The following is a 21596-nucleotide window of genomic DNA, read 5'->3' as shown; positions in this document are numbered from 1 at the left end:
GATCACTACTCTAAGGAGAACCAGTAATCAAGCCAGGGACCTCAAATACTCAAAGCTGAGACTCCTCCACTGAGCTGAATTTTCTCATTGGGTCTTTTAGCTAGAGGGCTATCCATTCGCTTTCCCTAGGGCAGGTTTGACTTCTTGCAGTTGGGGAGATTACTGCTGATTAGGAGCCTGTCTGTCCCTGCCCCCTTTCTATTCTTATTGCTTTCTCTCCCTGGGTAGCTGGGTTCAATAACCTGTGTGGGTGGATTCCCCCTCACCTCTCCTGGTCAGGTTGAGTTCCCTTCTGAAATTCAAATAGGACCCTGGTGACTGAACTCACAGCAGAGAAATGACTCTCAACCCTTTTCCAGATCTCTTCCTCCTTCCAGGGGATCCTAAATAGGCCCCTGGAAGGTTATTAAGCACTTCCTGCTGCCCATCTCCCTTGGGGGAGTTGGAATTTTGATAGTTTTCAGCACCAGGCCTGTCCAATTGCCTGACTCCATCCTCTCCAAGTCCAAGTTCCTTTCTCCCAGGTCAGCTAGGTAATTCAGGCTGCCTAAGCAGATTCACCTCCACCCTCTTCCTGGGGCCTCCTCTTGCCAGCTGGTATGCTCCCTAAAGTTCAAAGGAGGTCCAGGTAACCAAACCCATAGAAAGGAAACCCCTCTCCTTCCTTCACCAGAACCCTCTTACACCCAGAGAATCAGAGAATACTCTCTCCTGCTCTGTGGTTAGTGGGAGTTGGGGGTTCACAGTGGATTTTTGTCTTGAGGGGGCGGTTTAGCTATGCACTGTTTCCAGCCATTGGGGCAAGAAACACATGCTTTTCTTTGAGTTTTTATCTCTTTGTCCCATTCCCTCCATACTGATGCCCTGAAGCCTCCTGCTCTGCGGGTTGCCAAAACAGCCCACTCAGGCAGGTTCTTGCCCATTCTCCACCACTTTTTGTGAGAGAAGTGGTGAGTGCCCACTTAAACTGATGCCATCTTGCCTCCTCCTTCCAAAGCATTTTCATTGCAATAATAAAACTTAAAACTCCTATGTGGTGTGGGGGAAAAGAGGGCAGATTGAGGAGGGGGCAACAATTTCTCTCACCAAGTCACTACACAGGAAAGAGCAAGAGGGCAAAGTAAAATCCAGAAAACTAAAATCAATAGTGGGAGCTAAGTTTAAAAACAGAAGATGCTGAAGCTACATTGACCAGAATTATTTTCTTTTTTTTAAAAAACTTTTTATTGTATTTTTTGAAGATACATAGATCACGAAAAATGTTACATTAAAAAATATGAGGTTCCAACATACCCCACACCCCACCTCACCCCCACTCCTCCCACATCAACAACTTCCTTCATACTTGCAGCACACCCATTGCATTTGGTGAACACATCTTGGAGCACTGCTGTACCACATGGATTATAGTTCACATTGTAGTTTAAACTCTCCCCCATTCCATTCAGTGGGTTATGGCAGGATATATAATGTCCAGCATCTATCCCTGCAATATCATTTAGGACAACTCCAAGTCCCAACAATGCCCCCACATGACATCTCTTCTTCCCTCGCCCTGCCCTCAGCAAATACCATGGACAATTTCTCCACATCAGTGCTACACTTCCTTCCATTACTAGTCACAATAGTTCTATAGTAGAATACCAGTAAGTCCACTTTAATCCATATTTTAATCCTCCATTCTGTGGACCCTGAGATGGTGATGTCCACTCCACCTTTTATCAAGAAGGGGCTTAGATCCCACATGGTTGATGTCTGTGATTCTCCTGCTTTCAGTTGTAGGCACTCTTGGTTTCCTGATATGGTGGTTGACCATCTCCACCCCCCATTAGCTGACCTGGGTAAGTCCAATGAATCAGAGAGTAGGATATGCAATTCTGCTAAGGCTTAGGGCCCAGCTGGCATATGGCCAGTCCAAAGATTTCTCCTGGATATACCCCAACCCCAGCACCAACCACAGGTTCGGTAATTATTTTCTTTTTTTTTTTAATTGACATTGTAATAATATTACATTAAAAAATATATATATATATATATATGAGGTCCCATTCAACCCCACCACCCCCACCCCACCTCTCGCCCCCCAGCAACACTCATTCCCATCATCATGACACATCCATTGCATTTGGTAAGTACATCTTTGGGCACCTCTGCACCTCATGGTCAATGGTCCACATCATGGCCCATACTCTCCCCCATTCCATCCAGTGGGCCCTGTGAGGATTTACAATGTCTGGTGATTGCCACTGAAGCACCATCCAGGGCAGCTCCATGTCCCAAAGACGCCTCCACCTCTCATCTCTTCCTCCCTTTCCCCATACCCATCAGCCACCATGTCCACTTTTCCCAATCCAATGCCACCTTTTCTATGTGGACATTGGATTGGTTGTGTCCATTGCACCTCTATGTCAAGAGGAGGCTCAGATTCCACCTGGATGCTGGATGCAATCCTCCCACTTTCAGTTGTAATCACTCTAGGCTCCATGGTGTGGTGGTTGTCCTTCTTCAACTCCATCTTAGCTGAGTGTGGTGAGTCCAATGAATCAGATTGTAGGTGTTGGAGTCTGTTGAGGCTCAGGACCTGGCTATCACATTGTCAGTCCAGAGATTCAAATCCCCTAAATATATCTTAAACCCCAACACTAACTGCACCTCCAGGACATTAGCATGAAAGTCTTATGAAGAGAGATCCCATCTGAGTCCAGATTCATCACACATAAACACCATTTCCAAAGAGGGGCCATCTGACCTGGTAGTTAACCCCATCGGCCATGACCATAACTCCCATGTGTCTCTTTAGCCCTCAAAGGAACCAATACCTGGGGGTTATATCTGCTTTATCTGTCTCTCAGACTCTGCTCAGTTGTGCATAAGGGCAATCCTTCTGACAGCCTCCAGACTCTTTTTTAGAGACTTGTAGCCATACAAACTCATTTCTCCTTTCCATTTCCCCCTTACATTAGGTCAAACAGCATTTTAAAGTCATGTTATTTTATGTAGACAGGGATATTCTGCTGATCCGCATTGAACCTTCCGTATAAGGTCATTTTCCAGTTGCATCATCAGTTGGTAGTTGATAGTGGTCCTTCAGTGCCAGGGAGGCTCATCCCCGGGTGTCATGTCCCACGCTGGGGGGAAGGCATTGCATTTACATGCTGTTTGGCTTCGAGACTGACCACATTTGAGTAACATGAAGGCTGACAGGAGGAAATTCCCAGGCACAATGCTGCTCTAGGCCTTGCTCTTATTTTAGGCTTATCAGCTCACAAGCATAGTCATTCGCGTCAGGGGCTCACTGTTGAACCCTCACTCCCTCCCGGTCCCCGCCGCTGCACCTGGGAGACTGTCACTGCTCCCCTAGGGACCACAACAGAGCACCACTGGCCAGGAACCCAGTACCCCCCCTGCTGTGGTTTTAAATTGTTGCCACTATGAGTATATCCAAACATTACCATGCACCCTGGACATATGTTCTGTACAGCTCCCTGTCAGCCATATATCACCTGTCAATTGTATCCTATACCAGTATCTCTCCATTGCCATTGTTGAACCACTCTGTGATCCAGAACTCCCTGAAATTTGAAGCCCAATATAATGTCAGGGTCCCTTACTAGGAGATGGCATATAGCGATGGGTTTAAAGGTTAGATAATTATTTTCTTAAGAGAACATTCAAGGATTTGTCGGATCGCTGGGTCTCTCATTTCATGTTAAGTGTCTAAAAACAGCACCTTCAATTTAAACTTTAGATTAAAGTTCTTCAAATTTAGGAGTAGTAGAGCTTTGACGGCTATGAGAAGATACAAGAATCCTGAAAATCAATTTAAAAGCTGCAGGATGAAAAAAAAAATAAGCCAGTCCACAAAGAAGGTTTCAGAGGTTCCTGCTGGCTCAGGAACAGATACCTGTAGTGTCCAACACTGTAGTGAAAACTATCTGCTTTCAAAAGGCATAGGATTTGAGAAGAGGATAGGGTGGGGTTAGTCAAGGCAAAGGCACTCCTCTACCCTGCTTCAGTTTTGGGTAGGGCTTTTAATTCAACCCAAGGTCATCTCTCAACTTGGAGAATGATTCAGCTCTAAACAGTACCTTAAAATTGCTATGACTTTGCAGCAGAGCAACAAGAATTTTAATATCTCATAGATAAAAGTCTCACCCCCAAAATACAATAAAAATTCTTGCCCCCTGCATAATTCTTATTCTAAAGTTAAGCCATCATTACTGCTGTTAATACTTGAACATATATGTAACTGGAAAACTAAATCTAAAAGACTGAAGCTAAATCACCCCAAAACCAAAACAAAGAATTAGTGTTTTATGACATATGTTTTAAGAAACACACAAAATAGGAGAAAAGGGAAGAGGAAATGGAGGTGATGAAAGCAAAGCTGAATAATAGAATGCATTCAGTCTGAGCTGACATTTATACACAGAGTGTAGAGGATCAACAAGAAAAACTTCCTATGGATTCACGTGTGCGTGTAGAGAAATGCTAGACACCTTCAGAGCAGATCCAAGTACAGGGAATGAGGTGAGGAGGCCATTCCTGTTTTTTAGTTTATGAGGCTCCATATAAAAGATTAGAGTGGCATGCAGTGGGGCAATGATGCCCGGGTGGCCAGTGGCATCATAGGTGTAGTCTGGGGGAGATAGTTTGACTCTGACGCACACTATCTGGACAACCCCTTCTTCCCAGCTTCAAGTCACCTCCTGCTTGCCTAGTACAAACTTAAAGCGTTTATTTCTGTCCCAGGAGAAACCACATTTCTTTCCCATCTTCAAGCCTCTCCGTGTAGTTCACCACACAGGCTTGGACATGTTTTGATAAGGTGCACTCATCTCTAGGAAATATGGTGTGTACTTGCCCTCACATGGTGGCTGCGGTGGATGCTGGGTGGGTGGCACAGAACAAGAGCTTACCTGGTGGTGGCTTGGTGGCTCTGCCTCCTCCCTCTGCCCTTCACCTGCCATAATGCCTCCCAGCCTGAGTAAGCACTGTTGGGTGGTTTTTTTATTACTGAGTCAATCTCTTTACTTGTTTTACATCAGTTGAGATCTTCTATTTCTTCTTGAGTCAGTTTAAGTATATTAAACATTTCTAGAAATTTGTACATTTTCTCTACATTATCTAATTCATTGACATACAATTGTTCATGGTACTTTCTTGAAATCCTTTTAGTTTCTGCAAGATCAGTAGTAATGTCCCCCCTTTTATTTTGGATTTTAATTATTTGCATCTACTCACTTTTTTTTTCTATCCGTCTAGCTAAAGGTTTGCCAATTTTGTTGATCTTTTCAAATAACCCATTTTTTGTTTCATTGATTTTATTGATTGTTTTTCTATTCTGCATTTTATTTATCTTTGCTATAATTTTTAGTTTCCTTCCTGCTACTAGTTCCTCAAGATGTGCACTTAGTTTATAGATTTGAGATCTTTTTTCTTTTTAAATATAGGCATCATAGCTATAAATTTCCCTCTGGCCACTGCCTTTGCTGCATCCCATAGAGTTTGGTAAGATTTTCCTTTTCATTTGTTCTAGGAATTTTCTGATTTCTTTTGTGATGACTTCATTGACCCACTGATTAAGAGTATATTGTTTAATTTCCACATATTTGTGAATTTTCCAGTTTTCCTTCTATTGATTTCTAGCTTCATTCCATTGTGGTTGGAGAAGATGCTTTGTATGATTTCCATCTTTTAAAATTTTTTGAGACTTGTCTTATGGCCTAATATTTGACCATAAGGTAAGTCTCAATTTAGAGAATGATCCATGTGCACTTGAGAAAAATGTGTATTTTGCATTTGTTGAGTGCAGTGTTCTGTATATATCTGTTTTAGTTTCCTGTTGCCAAAACAAATACCATACAATGGTTTGGCTGAAACAATGGGAATTGATTAGCTCAGGTTTTGAAGCTAGAAGTCCAAAATGGAGGTGTCAATAAGGCGATGCTTTCTCCCCCAAAGACTGTGGCATTCTGGGGTTGGGTACCAGTAATCCTTGGTTCTTGGCTTTTCCATCACATGGCAATGCACATGATGTCATCTTTCTCTCCCATGTTCTACTGATTTCCAGGTTCTGGATGCTCCCTGTGGCTTCTCCTCTGTGGCCTCTATAAGGCTGCCAGTAATAGGATTAAGGCCCATCCTGAATCAGCTGGGCCACACTTTAACTGAAGTAACCCCATGAAAAGGTCCTATGTACAACAGGTTCAAACCCACAGGAATTGGTTAAGATTAAGAACATGTATTTCTGGGGTACAGAACTCCAAGCCACCACAATGTCTGTGAAGTCTGGATCATTTATAGTATTGTTCAAGTTCTCTGCTTCCTTAATGATTATCTGTCTAGATGTTCTGTTGATGAAAGTAGTGTTCTGAAATCTCCAATTATTATTGTCCAAGTGTCTATTTCTTCCTTCAATTTTGTCAATGTTGGCCTCATGTATTTTGGGATACTGCTAAGGTTAGTCTCTTGCAAACAAGCATATAGTTGGATCATGAGTTTGTATCCATTTTGCCCATCTGTGACTTTTGATTGTAGAGCTTAATCCATTTATATTCAAATTAATTGCTGATAGGACTTCATCCATTTTGCCTTTTGTTTTGTGTATGTCTTATACCTGTTTTGGGTCACATTTCTTCCATAACATGTTTTTTGTGTGTATGGTATATTTTTTGTAGTTTGATTCCCTTCTCATTTCCTCTCTCTCTATATATATATGTATAGATAGATAGATAGATAGATAGATAGATAGATAATTTGGGGTTAACATGGAGTTTATATTTAATGTCCTAATTCTATAACAATCCAGTTTGAATTGGAACCAACTTAATTTCTTTTTTTTAATTATTTTTTTTAATTACATTATGAAAAATATGAGGTCCCATTCAACCCCACTGCCCCCGCCCCCCACTCCCCCCACAGCAACACTCCCCCCATCCTCATGACACATCCATTGCACCTGGTAAGTTCATCTCTGAGCATCACTGCACCCCATAGTCAACGGTCCACATCATAGCCCAGACTCTCTCACGTTCCATCCAGTGGGCCCTGGGGGGATCTACAATGTCCCGTAATTGTCCGTGAAGCACCATCCAGGACAACTCCACGTCCCGAAAACGCCTCCACATCTCATCTCCTCCTCCCGTTCCCCACACCCAGCAGCCACCATGGCTACCGTTCCCACACCCATTCCACATTTTCTCTGTGGACATTGTATTGGTTGTGTCCATTGCACATCTATGTCAAGTGAGGGCTTAGATTCCACATGGGTACTGGATGCACTCCTCCCGCTTCCAGTTGTAGACACTCTAGGCTCCATGTTGTGGTGGTTGACCTTCTTCAACTCCATGTTAGCTGAGTGGAGTAAGTCCAGTAAGTCAAAGTGTAGGAGCTGAAGTCTGTTGAGGCTCTGGGCCTGGGTGTCATATTATCAGTCCAGAGATTCAAATCCCCTACATATATCTTAAACCCAGCACCAACTACAATTCCAATAAAGTAGCATGCAAGTCTTGTGAAAAGAGATCCCCTCTGAGTCCAATTCCATCACGCAGAAACACCAGCTCCAAAGAAGGGCTATCTGTCATGGCAGTGAACCCCTTCTGCCATGACCATAGAACCCGTGGGTCTCTTTATCCCTCAAAAGAACCAATACCTGGGGTTGTATCTACCTTATCTGTCTCTTAGACTCTGTTCAGTTGTACATAGGGGTATTCCTTCTGACAACCTCCATACTCTTTTTTAGAGACTCACAGCCTTATAATCTCATTTCTCCTTTCCATTTCCCCCTTACATTAGGTCAAACAGCTTCCCGAAGTCATGTTATTATATGTAGACAGGTATATTCTGCTGTTCCGCATTGAATCTTTAATTCAAGGTCATTTTCTAGTTGCTTCTTCAGCTGGTATGTGGTAGTGATCCCTCGGTGCCAGGGAGGCTCATCCCCGGGTGTCGTGTCCCACGCTGGGGGGAATGCATCGCATCTACACGCTGAGTTTGGCTGTGAGAGTGGCCACATTTGAGTAACATGAAGGCTGTCAGGAGGAAACCCCCAGGCACAATGCTACTCTAGGCCTTGTTCTTATTGCAGGTGTATAGGCTCAAAAGTGTAACCATTAGTATCATGAGCCCACTGTTGGGCCCTCCTTCCTTCCTGGTTCTTGCCGTTGCACCTGGAGGATTGCCGCTGCTCTCCCAGGGCCCACAACAGTGACCCCCCGGCCAGGAGCCCAGTACCCCCCCCAGCTGTTGTTTTTGTTTCCACTATGAGTATATATAGACATTACCATATACCCTGGGCATATGCCCTGTATAACTCCCTGTCAACCATATATATCCTGTCAATAACATCCCATATCAGTATTCCTCCGCTGCCATTGTTGAACCACTCTGTGATCCAAAACTTCCCGTAAAGTGAATCCCAACATAATGTCAGCTTCAGAAGAGTCTTAGATCACCGAAATTCATATATACAATATACAGTATTTCCCCAGATCTACCATAAAACCTTTTCCCTTGCACAGCAATAATCTTTTAACTTATTCATATCATATTTCCTGAAACTGATGTACAGATTCCAAAACTATAGTTTTCAAACAAGGTGACATTTGTGCTTACTATGTGGTCCATATTTTAGGCTGTACAGTTTTCTAAATTTTTTAGTTATCCTATGTTTTGTCTTATGGTTTTCATTATTAGTCTGTCATCCCCTATATGTTTTTGGTGTAATATTAGCTGTTTTATATTCATCCTCGTGTACTCTCACATAACTCCTCTTTTGCCCCCTTATTTACCTTTGTTCCATCCATTCCACGTCCATTTTCCCCTCCCCTTAGGGCCCACAACGCCTGCCAATCTAATACCCTGGGAGCCGTCCTTTCTCACGAGAGATACAGTTCTCTCTATTCGACGGCATTAGTCTTCCCCAGGATATGGGTCCACCCCACCCAATGGTAGAACCCACCTTGGCAAAATGAGCCTTCAGCTATTCCCTCCAGAGTCCGTCACGCATCAGACCATACCCCCTGAGCGTCCTAACCAGGTAACCCTCCAACTTATACTTTGATACGTTTTACTCAACATTTAGTTCTCAACGAACTTCTGACACTCTCCCATATTCGTATGTTGCCCCTCCCTCCCACCTATTTCTTGGACAATATTACCCCTCTTCCCATCCCCAGCCCCCCTCAAACCCAGAAAACCCCACCCAAAGGTAACCCCTTGCCCCCATTTTGTCCCTTCTTTGTGCTCATACTTACCGCCAGCTCATCACAGATTCCACCCCTGCAGACATTAACTCACATCCTTCCTCCACCCCCCGATTTCCTGTAAGCCACTTTTCCGGACTCTAGCTCTCTGAGACAGTTAACTTATTTCATATCATTGAGGTCATATAGTATATGTCCTTCAATGCCTGGGTTGCTTCACTCAACATAAGATTCTCAAGGTTCATCCATGTTATCACGTGCGATTGTAGTCCAACTTAATTTCAATAGCATACACAATCTCTGCCCCAATACCTCTCTGCCACCCCTCCATATTTTGTTACTGTCACACATTATCTCTTTATAATTTGCATGTCCAATAAAATAGAAACATTATCAATTCTTATGCATTTGTATTTTAGATCTTGTAATAAATTAAAAATACATTTACATACTTTGAATACATGAATACTGGCTTTTATATTAACCCTACCAGATATCTTTATTTCTCCATACAGCTCTGACGTCTAATGTCTTTCCCTTTCAATCTGCAGAACTCCCTTTAGCATTTCTTGTAAGGTGGGTCTAGTGGTAACAAATTCCCTCTGCTTTCATTTTATATGGGAATGTTGTAAACTCTCTTTCATTTTTTAGTACATGCTTTTTTATTCACTTTCCCAAGAGATAAGCCACCTGCCACGTTGTTTATGCATTTTCTATTCTTAAAAAAATATTTTTATTAAAGAGATTGTGAACTTACAAAACGATCATGAACGTGTGTGGAATTCCCATATAATGCCCCTCCACCAACCCACTACATTGTTGTGGAACATTTGTTACAGATTATTAGATAATATCATTAGCCCATTATCACTAAATACAGTCAATAGTGTACATTTGGTAATTTTTTCCATAACCCTCTATTATTAACACAGTACATCTTTTACACTGATGCAAGAATATTACAGTGTTGCTGTAAACTATCATCCATAGGTTACATTATTTGCATTTTCCCCATGCTTCTCCACATTCTTACAAACTTGCAATAGTACATTTGTTCTAGTTCATAGAAGGACATTCTTATATTTGTACTATTAACCACAATTCTCATCCACCTCTGGGTCCACTGGTCATTCAGTCCCTAGATTATCCTCTAGCTTTCATTCAGCTGACATTTACATCCCTAGAGTACACTTTTCAGCCAGAATTCCATTTATAAACCAGCTGCATTAGTTTTACTCACTATAATGTGTTGCCATCAGCTCTATCCATTTCCACAAGTTTACAGCCAAGTTAATTAAAACCTCTACATACATTAAGCATCAGTATACCTTCCCAGCCATCCTCTTATCTCCTAATAATCTATATGCTAGTTTTAACTCTATGTGTTTATTCTTCATATTTAGCTCATATTAGTCAAAACATGCAATATTTGTCCTTCTGTGTTTGGCTTACCTCACTTAACATAATATCTTCAAGGTTCATCAATGCTATCATACGTGTCCCAACTTCATTTCTTCTTATACAAGCATGGAATTCCATCATATGTATTGTGTATAACACATTTTGTTTATCCACTTAATGGTTGATGGACAGTTGGGTTGTTTCCATCTTTTGGCAATTGTTCATAATGCTGCTATGGACATTGGTGTGCAAATGTCTGTGTGAGTCACCTTTTTCAGTTCGTCTGGGTACATTCCTACTAGAGGAATTGCTGGATCATACGGCAGTTGTATATTTAGCTTCCAGAGGATCCGCCAAACTGTCTCCCACAGAGGCTGCATCATTTTACATTCCCAGCAACAGTGAAGGAGAGTTCCTATGTCTCCACATCCTCTCCACCACTTATTGTTTTCTCTAGTTTTAAATAATGGTCATTCTATGCAGTGTGAGATGATATCTCATTGCTATTTTTATTTGCATTTCCCTAATAGCTACTGATATTGAACATTTCTTTCATGTGCTTTTTGGCCATTTGTATTTCCCCTTTGGAGAAGCATATATTTAAGTTTTTTTTTTTTAAATATTTATTTATTTATTTATTTATTTAATTCCCCTCCCCTCCCCCGGTTGTCTGTTTTCTGTGTCTTTTTGCTGCTTCTTGTTTCTTTGTCCGCTTCTGTTGTCGTCAGCAGCACGGGAAGTGTGGACGGCGCCATTCCTCGGCAGGCTGCTCCCTCCTTCACACTGGGCGGCTCTCCCTATGGGTGCACTCCTTGCGCGTGGGGCTCCCCTACGCGGGGGACACCCCTGTGTGGCAGGGCACTCCTTGCGTGCATCAGCACTGCACACGGGCCAGCTCCACACGGGTCAAGGAGGCCCGGGGCTTGAACCGTGGACCTCCCATGTGGTAGACCGACGTCCTAACCACTGGGCCAAAGTCGGTTTCCCTATTTAAGTTTTTTGACTATTTTTTAATTGGATTGCTTACACTTTTATTGTTATATAGAATGGAAATCAAACCCTAACCAGATATGTGGTTTCCAAATGTTTTTTCTCACTGAGTGGGCTGCCTTTTCACTTTCTTGATGAAGTCATTTGAATCACAAAATTGTTTAAGTTTGAGGAAATCTGATTTATGCATGTTTTCTTTCATTGCCCATGATTTCAGTGTACAGATTAAGAATCTAACACATGTCACCAGATCTTAAAGATGTTTCCCTATATTTTCTTCTAGGAGCTTATGGTTCTAGATTTTATGGATTTTATGGTTCTAGTCTTTGATCCATTATGAGATAATTTTTGTATAAGATGTGAGATATCGGTCCTCATTCTTTCTTTTTGGCTATCAATATCCACTTCTCCCAGCACCATTTGTTGAATAGACTGTTCTGGCCCAGCTGGGTGGTTTTGATAGCCTTATCAAAAATCACATGGTCACAGATGTGGGGTCTGTTTCTGAACCATCAGTTTGGTTCCATTGGTCTGTTTATCTATATTTATGCCAATACCATGCTGTTTTTATCACTGTACCTAGGTAAGGTGAGATTTAAAGTCTGGAAATGAGAGTCCTCCAACTTCACTTTTCCTTTTTAAGATGTTTATGGCTCTTCAGGTCTCCTTACCCTTCCAAATAAATTAGATAATAGTGTTTTACATTCCCTTAAAAAATGCTTGTGGAATTTCTATTGGGATTGCATTGAATCTGTATATCAATTTGGGTAGAATTGACATCTTAACAATATTTATTCTCCCAATCCATGAGCATTGAAGGTTCTTCCATTTATTTAGACCTTTTAAAAAAATTTATTTTAGCAATGCATTGTGGTTTTTTTCAATGCAAGTGCTTTACAATCCTGGTTAAGTTTATTCCTAGATATTTTATTCATTTAGTCACTAATGTAAATGAATTTTTTTTCCTGACTTCCACCTCAGATTGTTCAGTGCTACTATATAGAAACACTAATGATTTTTTGCACATTCATCTTCTATTCTGCCACTCTGCTGAAAGTATTTATTAGCTCTAGCAGCTTTGTTGCAGATTTTTCAGAACTTTCTAGATATAGGAGCACATCATCTGTGAATAGTGCAAATTTTACTTCTTCCTTTCCAATTTTGATACCTTTTATTTCTTTTTCTTACCTGATTGCTCTAGCTAGAACTTCTAGTACTATATTGAACAGCAGTGGTGACTGTGGACTTCCTTGTCTTGTTCCCAATCTCAAAGGGAAAGCTTTCAGTCTCTCACCACTGAGTACAGCATTAGCTGTGAGCTTTTCATATATGGCCTTCATCATGATGAGAAAGGTTCCTTCAATCCCTATCTTTTGTAGTATTTTTATCAAGAAAGGATGCCCCATTTTGTCAAATGCCTTTTTTTGGATCACTCAATAAGATCATGTGATTTTTTTCTCTTTGGTTTATTAATGTGGTGTATTATGATGATCAATTTTCTTGTTTAACCATCCTTGCATGCCTGGTGTATTAGCCAGCCAAATGGGTACTGATGCAAAGTATCAGAATTCTGTTGGCTTTTGTAAAAGGTATTTATTTGGGGTAAAAGCTTACAGTTACAGGGCCCTAAAGAGTCCAACTCAAGGTACCATAAGAGGTACTTTCTCAAAGCCAATTGTCACATGTTGAAGCAAGATGGTGGGTGATCTTCCTTCCTCTCTTTTGGGTACAGGCTAGCAAAGGGCTTGTTTCTTTCTGTGCTCAGCTGCAGACTACCAGGTGAATGGTTCATCTCTCTTCCTGGGATTATAGGATCAAAGTTCTCTCCTCTGCCAGGCTATGGAGTGTTCTCTCTTCCTGTGTATCTTCTTCTATGACAGTGTCCATTTATATAATCCACCAAGGGCGTGTGGATGCAACCCTGAGTTACAACCCTACTGACATGCTTGAATCAAAGGCCTAAACTGAAGTAAAAAATTTAAAGTCATCTCACCTGAATCTAATATAATCAAAAGGGATCACACGCAGAGGAACAGACCAGTTTACAAACATAATCCTCCTTTTTTGGAATTCATAAATAAAATCAAAGTGCTACACCTGGTATAAAACCCACTTGATCATGATGAATAATTCTTATAAGCTGTTCTTGGATTCAATTATCAAGTATTGAATTGAGGATTTTTGCATCTGTTCATTAGGGAAATTGGTCTATGGTTTTCCTTTTTTTTTTTGGTAATGTTTGTCTGGCATTGATATTAGGGTGATATAGGCTTCAAATAATGAATCTGGTAAAGTTCCTTCTTGTTCACTATTTTGGACGAGTTTGAGTAAGACTGGAATTAAATCTTTGAATGCTTGATGGAACTCACCTGTGAAACCATCTGGTCCTGGGCTTTTCACTTTGGAGTGTCGTTTGATGTTTGATAACTATTTCAATCTATTTACTTGTGATTGTTTGGTTGAGGTTTTCGATTTCTTCTAGGGCCAATGTAGGTTGACCCTAGGAATTTTCCATTTTATCTACATTGTCTAGTTTATTGGTGTCTAGTTTATTGGTTATTCATAGTATCCTCTTATGATCTCTTTTATTTCTCTGTTGTCAATAGAAATGTCCCTGTTTTCATTATTTATTTTATTTGAATCTTCTCTCTTTTTTGTCACTCTAGCTAAGCATTTGTCAATATTGTTAATCTTGAAGAACCAACTTTTGGTTTTGTTAATTTTATTGTTTTTGTGTTCTCAAATTTTAATTTCTGCTCTAATCTTGGTTACTTCATTCCTTCTGCTTGCTTTGGGATTAGTTTGCTGTTGTGTTGCTAGTTCTTCCAGCTGTGTAGTTAGGTCATTGATTTTAGCTTTCTTCTTCATTTCCTGTAAGCATTGAGGGCTATCAGTTTCCTACTCAGCACTGACTTTGCTGCATTCCATAAATTCTGATATGTTCTGTTCTCATTTTCATTCATCTCAAGATATTGATTTCTCTCACACTTTCTTCTTTGGCCCACTGATTATTTAAGAGTTTGTTTTTTGATCTCCATATATTTGTGAATTTTCCCTTTTACCACTGATTCTTGATTTCTAGCTTTGTTCCATTATGCTCAGAGAAAGTGCTTTGTATAATTTCAATCTTGTTGAATTTATTGAGAATTGCTTTGTGACACAACATATAGTCTACCCTGGAGTACTTGAGAAGACTGTATATCCTGCTCTTTTGTGGTGCAATGTTCTAGATATGTCTATTAGGTTTAGTTCATTTATCATAATATTTTTTTATTGATCAAGTTTTAAAAATTTATTTCTCTCCCCTTCCCCCCCCACCTCAGTTGTCTGCTCTCTGTGTCTATTTGCTGTGTGTTCTTCTTTGTCCGCTTCTGTTGTTGTCAGCGGCATGGGAATCTGTGTTTCTTTTTGTTGCATCATCTTGTTGTGTCAGCTTTCCATGTGTGCAGTGCCATTCGTGGGCAGGCTGAACTTTCTTTCATGCTGGGTGGCTCTTCTTATGGGGCGCACTCCTTGCACATGGGGCACTCCTTGTGCGCATCAGTACTGTGCATGGGCCATTTCCGCACGGGTCGCGGAGGCCCGGGGTTTGAACCGCAGACTTCCCATGTGGTAGATGGACACCCTAACCACTGGGCCAAGTCCACTTCCCCATTTATCATAATATTAAAGTCCTCTTTTTATTGATCTTCTGCATAGATGTTTTATCCAGTGCTAAGAGTGGTGTATTGAAGTCTCCAAGAATTATTGTAGAGACATCTATTTCTCCCTTCAGTTTTGCCAGTGTTTGCCTCATACAATTGGGGCATCCTGGTTAGGTGCATACACATTTATTATTATTTCTTCCTGATGAATTGCCCTTTTATTAATATATAATATCATTCCTTGTCTCTAAGAAGAGTTTGCTTTTAAAGTCTACTTCATCTGATATAAGTACAGCTATTCCATCTTTTGTTGGTTACTGCATGCATGGAACACCTTTTTCCAGCCTCTCACTTTCAATTTGTTTCCTTGGGTATAAGGTGAGCCTCTTGTAGACAACATATAGGTGGCTCATATTTTCTTATCCATTCCACCAGTTTGTGTCTTTTGATTGGGGTGTTTAATCCATTAATATTCAATGTTATTACTGTAAAGGCAGTTGTTACTAAACCCATTTTGACCTTTGGGTTGTATCTGCTATATTTTATTTTCATCACTCTTTTTACAGTTTTTTAAAAAAACTTTTGCTTATATAATCTTCATTTCAAGACTTCCTTCCAAGCCTCTCTCTCCTGTCATTTTCAGACTATAGCATGCCCTTTATTATATCCTGCAAGGCTGGTCTCTTGGTTACAAAATTTCTCAGTTACTGTTTATCTGTAAATATTCAAAACTTGCCTTCATGTTTGAAAGACAGTCCTGCCAGATATAAGATTCTTGGCTCACAGTTTTCCTCTTCAGTATCCTAAAGTATACCATACCACTGCTTTCTTATCCCCATGGTTTCTGATGAGAAATCAGCACTTAATATTATTGAGTACCCTTTTTATGTGAGGCATTGCTTTACTCTTCCGACTCTCATAATTCTTTCACATTTGACATTCTGATTAATAACTGTCTCAGAGTAGGTTTATTCAGATTTATTTGAATGGGAATGCATTGTGCTTCTTGTACATGGATATCTGTGTTGTTAAATAGGGTTGGGAAACTTTCAGCCATTATTTTTTCAGATATTCCTTCTGCCCCTTTTCTCTATCTGTTCTTTTGTATTATGTTCACTTTCGGAAGCCAGGGTTTTAAGCTCACTGATCCTTTTTTATGCCTCCTCAAATCTGCTGTTATATACCTCCAGTGTATTTTTTAAAGAAACTTTAGATTACATAAATGTTACATAAAAATTATAGAGGGTTCCACTATGCCCCACCTCCTTCACCTCCCACACTTCCCTGCATTAACAACTTTCTTCATTAGTGTGGTAAATTTTTACAATCGATGAACACATAATGAAGCATTGCCACTAACCATGGATTATAGTTTATATTATAGTCTACACTCCATCCTGTGCAACTTTGTAAGGTATGACAAAATATATAATGGCTTGTATCCATCATTGCAACATCATGCAGGACAATTCCAATGTCCCCAAAATGATCTCATATTACATGTATTTTTCTCTTTGCCTCCCCTCAGAACCTCTGGTGGCCACTTCATCCACATTAATGATAAAGGTTCTCCCATTGCTCAAATAACAATAAGTCTACAGGTGAATAATAGTGACTCTACTTTAGTCCATAGCTCATTCTTCAATCTTGAGGATTTGGGGATGGTGATGCCCACTCTGCCTCTAATTTAGAGGGGGCTTAGATCCAATGGGGCAGATGGGTGGAACTATCTTGCTTGCTGTATTAGTCAGCCAAAGGGGTGCTGATGCAAAATACCAGAAACTGGTTGGTTTTTATAAAGGGTAATTATTTGGGGTAGAAGCCTACAGATATCAGGCCATAAAGCATAAGTTACTTCCCTTACCAAAGACTATTTTCATGTGTTGGAGCAAGATGGCTACCAATGTCTGTGTGGGTTCAGGTTTCCTGGGTTCCTCTGGGCTCAGCTTCTCTAGCTTCTCCACAAGGTCAGCTGTAGACTATCAGGTGAAAAACTGTCTCTCTCCCTGGGGTTTCTGCCACATCTAAGGAGCCATCTCTATTCTTCTGTGCTCTTCTCCTGGCTCAGGTCCTCTCTTCCTGGGGCTTCCTTCTCTTTCCTCTGTGTGCTGACTTCCTGGGGCTCCAGCTTAAGATTTCAGCATCAAACTCCAACATCAAAATTCCAACATCGGAAACCCTCAGCTCTGTCCTTTGTCATAACTTTTATCTGTTAGTTTCTACCCACCAAGGGGTGGGGACTCAACACCCTAATGACATGGCCCAATCAAAGCCCTAATCATAACTCAATCATGCCCAGGTACAGACCAGATTACAAATATAATCCAATATCTATTTTTGGAATTCATAACCATATCAAACTGCTACACTTGCACTTGCAGACTCTCTGTTCCTTGGAATGGGTGTTGTTCATCATCACCACCTTGCTAGTTGTCCTGTGTGAGCCTAATGAACTGGAGAGTAGGTGTTCCAACTTTGCTGAGATTCAGGGCCCAACTGGAACATGAATAGACCAAAGATTTAAGTCTCTTTGACATACACCTATCAAGTATAGTACTAAGTATAGGTTCAAATAGAAGGGCAGAAGAGCAATGTGTAGGGAAACCATAAATGAGCCCAACTCTGTCACACTGGGGAGAATAAATTCCAAGGTAAAGCCCACTTGCAGGGCACCAAACCCCTGAGTTGTCTTCCCTTCTTATAGTATCTGCATGACTCTAGAGCCCTCAGGAGTCCCACTATTTGAAGCAATATTTACTGTGGCAGTCAATGAGATCTGTAGAGATTTACATAAGTGTAACCTCTGGAATGACCTCCCAACTCACTTTGAAATCTATTACCCATAGTAACTCATTTGTATTTACCATTTCCCCCTTACGGTCAAGGTCTCTTTCGAGCTTCATTACTAATTGGTGCTTGGTAATACTCCCTCGGTGCCAGGGAGGCTCATCCCTCAGAGTCATGTCCCATGCTGGGGGGTGGGGGTGGGAAGGTAGTGCATTTATAGGCTGAGTTTGCCTTAGAGAGAGGCCACATTTGAGAAACAGAGGACCTCAGGAGGTAACTCTTAGGCAACATATAATACAAGGCTAAGTTTCAATTTCAAAAGAAAAGGTTCATAAGTACAATCATCAATTTCAAGGGCCTAGCACAATGGTTCATACTCCTTCACTAGGCACCACCCCTGTACTTAGAGGATTCTTGCTGTCCCATTAGAGAATGTAACAGAACTCCCCAGGATGGGAATTTGATATTCTTTGTTATTGTGTGGATCTCTGCCCACTGTAACAATGCCCTATGAATACTTGAACACATTCATATGCCTTAGAGGCATGCCCCAGAGGAACCCCCTCCCATGCATCCCCCATCACCAATACCCAACAAAAATGTTCCTCCCCAGCCATAGTTGTGACCCTTCTGTGACCCTAAACCTCTACAAAGATGCAGCCAAGAAAGTAACCAAATAAAAATAAGAAAATGAAATATTTAAAAAATAACATAAAATACAAAAAAAATTTAAACTAAATTAAAAAAACTTTTTAGACATTATGTATTTCATCGCTGTAAGATGTTGTTTGCACGTGCAGTGAGATATTCTTCCATTTATTCCCACACTGTTTATCTTCAAAGAAGCTTTAGGTTACAGAAAAATCACATAGAGAATATAGGGGATTCCCATATGCCTAACACCCACCCCCTTATCCGCCTCCCCTATTAATAACATTTTACATGTGTATGGTACATTTGTTACAATTGATGTACAAATATTGAAGCATTGCAGCTAACCATGGTCAATGGTTTACATTATGATTTACATTTTGAAACTTACACTTTTTAAAATTTTGACAAAATTTTAAATGGCTTATATCCATTATTGTGAGATCATGAAGAACATCTCTAATGACAAAAATGCCCTATGTTCCACCTATTCTACTCTTCCCTCTCCCTCCCTTTGGGAGCTAAGGTAACCACTAAGTTTCACTTTTTGAAGAATAAGATTGATAGTTAATTGCAATAATATTGAGGGCTTGACATATTGGTCTGTTTTCTTTTATTAGACACTATGTTCTTGGGAGATCTTCCCCTTTTGAGAACATAGCACGACTCCCCAGGATGGGAGTTTAATATTTTCTTGTTTATTGTATGGATCTCCACCCACTGATATAACACAATATGACAAAATGAACACTTACATATTCCATAGAAGCCTGCCCCAGGTGCAACCTGTCCTGTATGCTCCCCCACACATCCAACACCCTACACCAACTCCCCCTGAATATTTGTCAAGAGAACATCTGCAATGTTGTAGTTTTAACCAGAGTCCTGCAAATTCCCAGAGTTCACTTGTTCCTTCCCCCAATTCTGTCCCCAGTTCCATGGATGGCCCAATCCCAAGCCCCTCCCTACTCCCTTCAAAGACCAGCATCACTGAACCCAGTAGTATCACTGCAACATTGTCATGCCCATCCACTGCCCACCTACACCCTTCCACTGTATTTTGCCTATATGGGCACTGGCTAACATACACTGTAACATTTTTTGAGGTCATACTACTTTATATATTTTTTATTTTTTTTAAAGATACATAGATCACAAAAAATGTTTATTAAAAAAATAAGAGGTTCCTACATAAACTACCCTCCACCCCACCCCCACTCCTCCCACACCAACAACCTCTTTCATCACTGTGGCACATTCATTGCATTTGGTAAATATATTTTGGACCACTGCTGGATGACATGGGTTATAGTTTACATTGTAGTTTACACTCTCCCCCAGTCCATTCAGTGGGTTATGGCATAGTGTCCAGCATCTGTCACTGCAATATCATTTAGGGCAACTCCAAGTCCTGAAAATGCCCCACATCACATCTCTTCTTCCCTCACCCTGCCCTCAGCAAATACCATGGACACTTTCTCCAGATCAATGCTACAGTTTCTTCCATTACTAGTCACAATAGTTCTATAGTAGAATACAAGAAAGTTCACTATAATCCATATTTTATTCCTCCTTACTGTGGACCCTGAGATGGTGATGTCCACTCCACCTCTTATCTAGAGGGACCTTAGATCCCACATGGTTGTTGAATGCCATTCTCCTACTTGGAGTTGTAGGCACTCTCAGTTCCCGGGTGTGGTGGTTGACCATCTTCACCTCCCTGTTAGCTGACCTGTGTACGTCCAACAAACCAGATGGTAGGAGTTGCAACTCTGCTAAAATTTTAGAAAATTGTAGTCTAAAATAAAAACCATAACGTAAACTGAAATGGAACCATGTTTGATAGCTATGCTTCAATATCTGTATATCAGCTGCAGAAAATATAACATGGACATGTAAAAGGATCATTGCTGGGAAAGGGGGAAAAGGGTTTGATGTTGGATATATGGGAGTCCTCTATATTGTATAGGTGACTTTACTGTGTTCTAAAACTTTTCTGCCCAGCGTGGGACATGACACCCGGGGATGAGCCTCCCTGGCACCGAGGGATCACTACCAAGTACCAACTGATGATGCAACTAGAAAATGACCTTGAATTAAAGGTTCAACGTGGACCAGCAGAATATCCCTGTCTACATATAATAACAGGAGTTTAAAATGCTGTTTGACCTAGAGTAAGGGGGAAATGGAAAGGACAAATGAGTTTATATGGCTATGAGTCTCTAAAAAAGAATGTGGAGGAGTCAGAAGGATTGCCCTTATGCACACCTGAGCAGAGTCTCAGAGACAGATGAAGTAGATACAACCCCATGTATTGGTTCTTTTGAGGGCTAAAGAGACCCACAGGTTCTATGGTCATGGCAGATGGGGTTCACTGCCATGTCAGTTGGCCCTTCTTTGGAGCTGGTGTTTCTGCATGATGGAGCTGGACACAGATGGGATCTCTTTTCACAAGACTTTCATGCTACTTTACTGGAATTGTAGTTGGTGCTGGGGTTTAAGATATATCTAGGGGATTTGAATCTCTGGACTGACAATATGATAGCCAGGCCCTGAGCCTCAACAGACTTCAACTCCTACACTCTGATTTATTGGACTTACCCCACTCAGCTAACACGGAGTTGAAGAATGTCAACCACCACACCATGGAGCTTAGAGTGCCTACAACTGAAAGCAGGAGGATTGCATCCAGTATCCATGTGGAATCTAACCCTCCTATTGACATAGATGTGCAATGGACACAACCAATCCAATGTCCACAGAGAAAATGTGGCATTGGTGTGGGAAAAGTGGCCATGGTGGCTGATGGGTGCGGGGAATGGGAGGAAGAGATGAGATGTGGAGGCGTTTTCGAGACTTGGAGTTGTCCTGGGTGGTGCTTCAGGGACAATTATCGGACATTGTAGATCCTCCCAGG

Source organism: Dasypus novemcinctus, chromosome X, assembly GCF_030445035.2.
Source record: "Dasypus novemcinctus isolate mDasNov1 chromosome X, mDasNov1.1.hap2, whole genome shotgun sequence".
NCBI classification, from domain to species: Eukaryota; Metazoa; Chordata; class Mammalia; order Cingulata; family Dasypodidae; genus Dasypus; species Dasypus novemcinctus.
The sequence above is the reverse complement of the archived record's forward strand: the minus strand, read 5'-3'. Positions refer to the sequence as shown.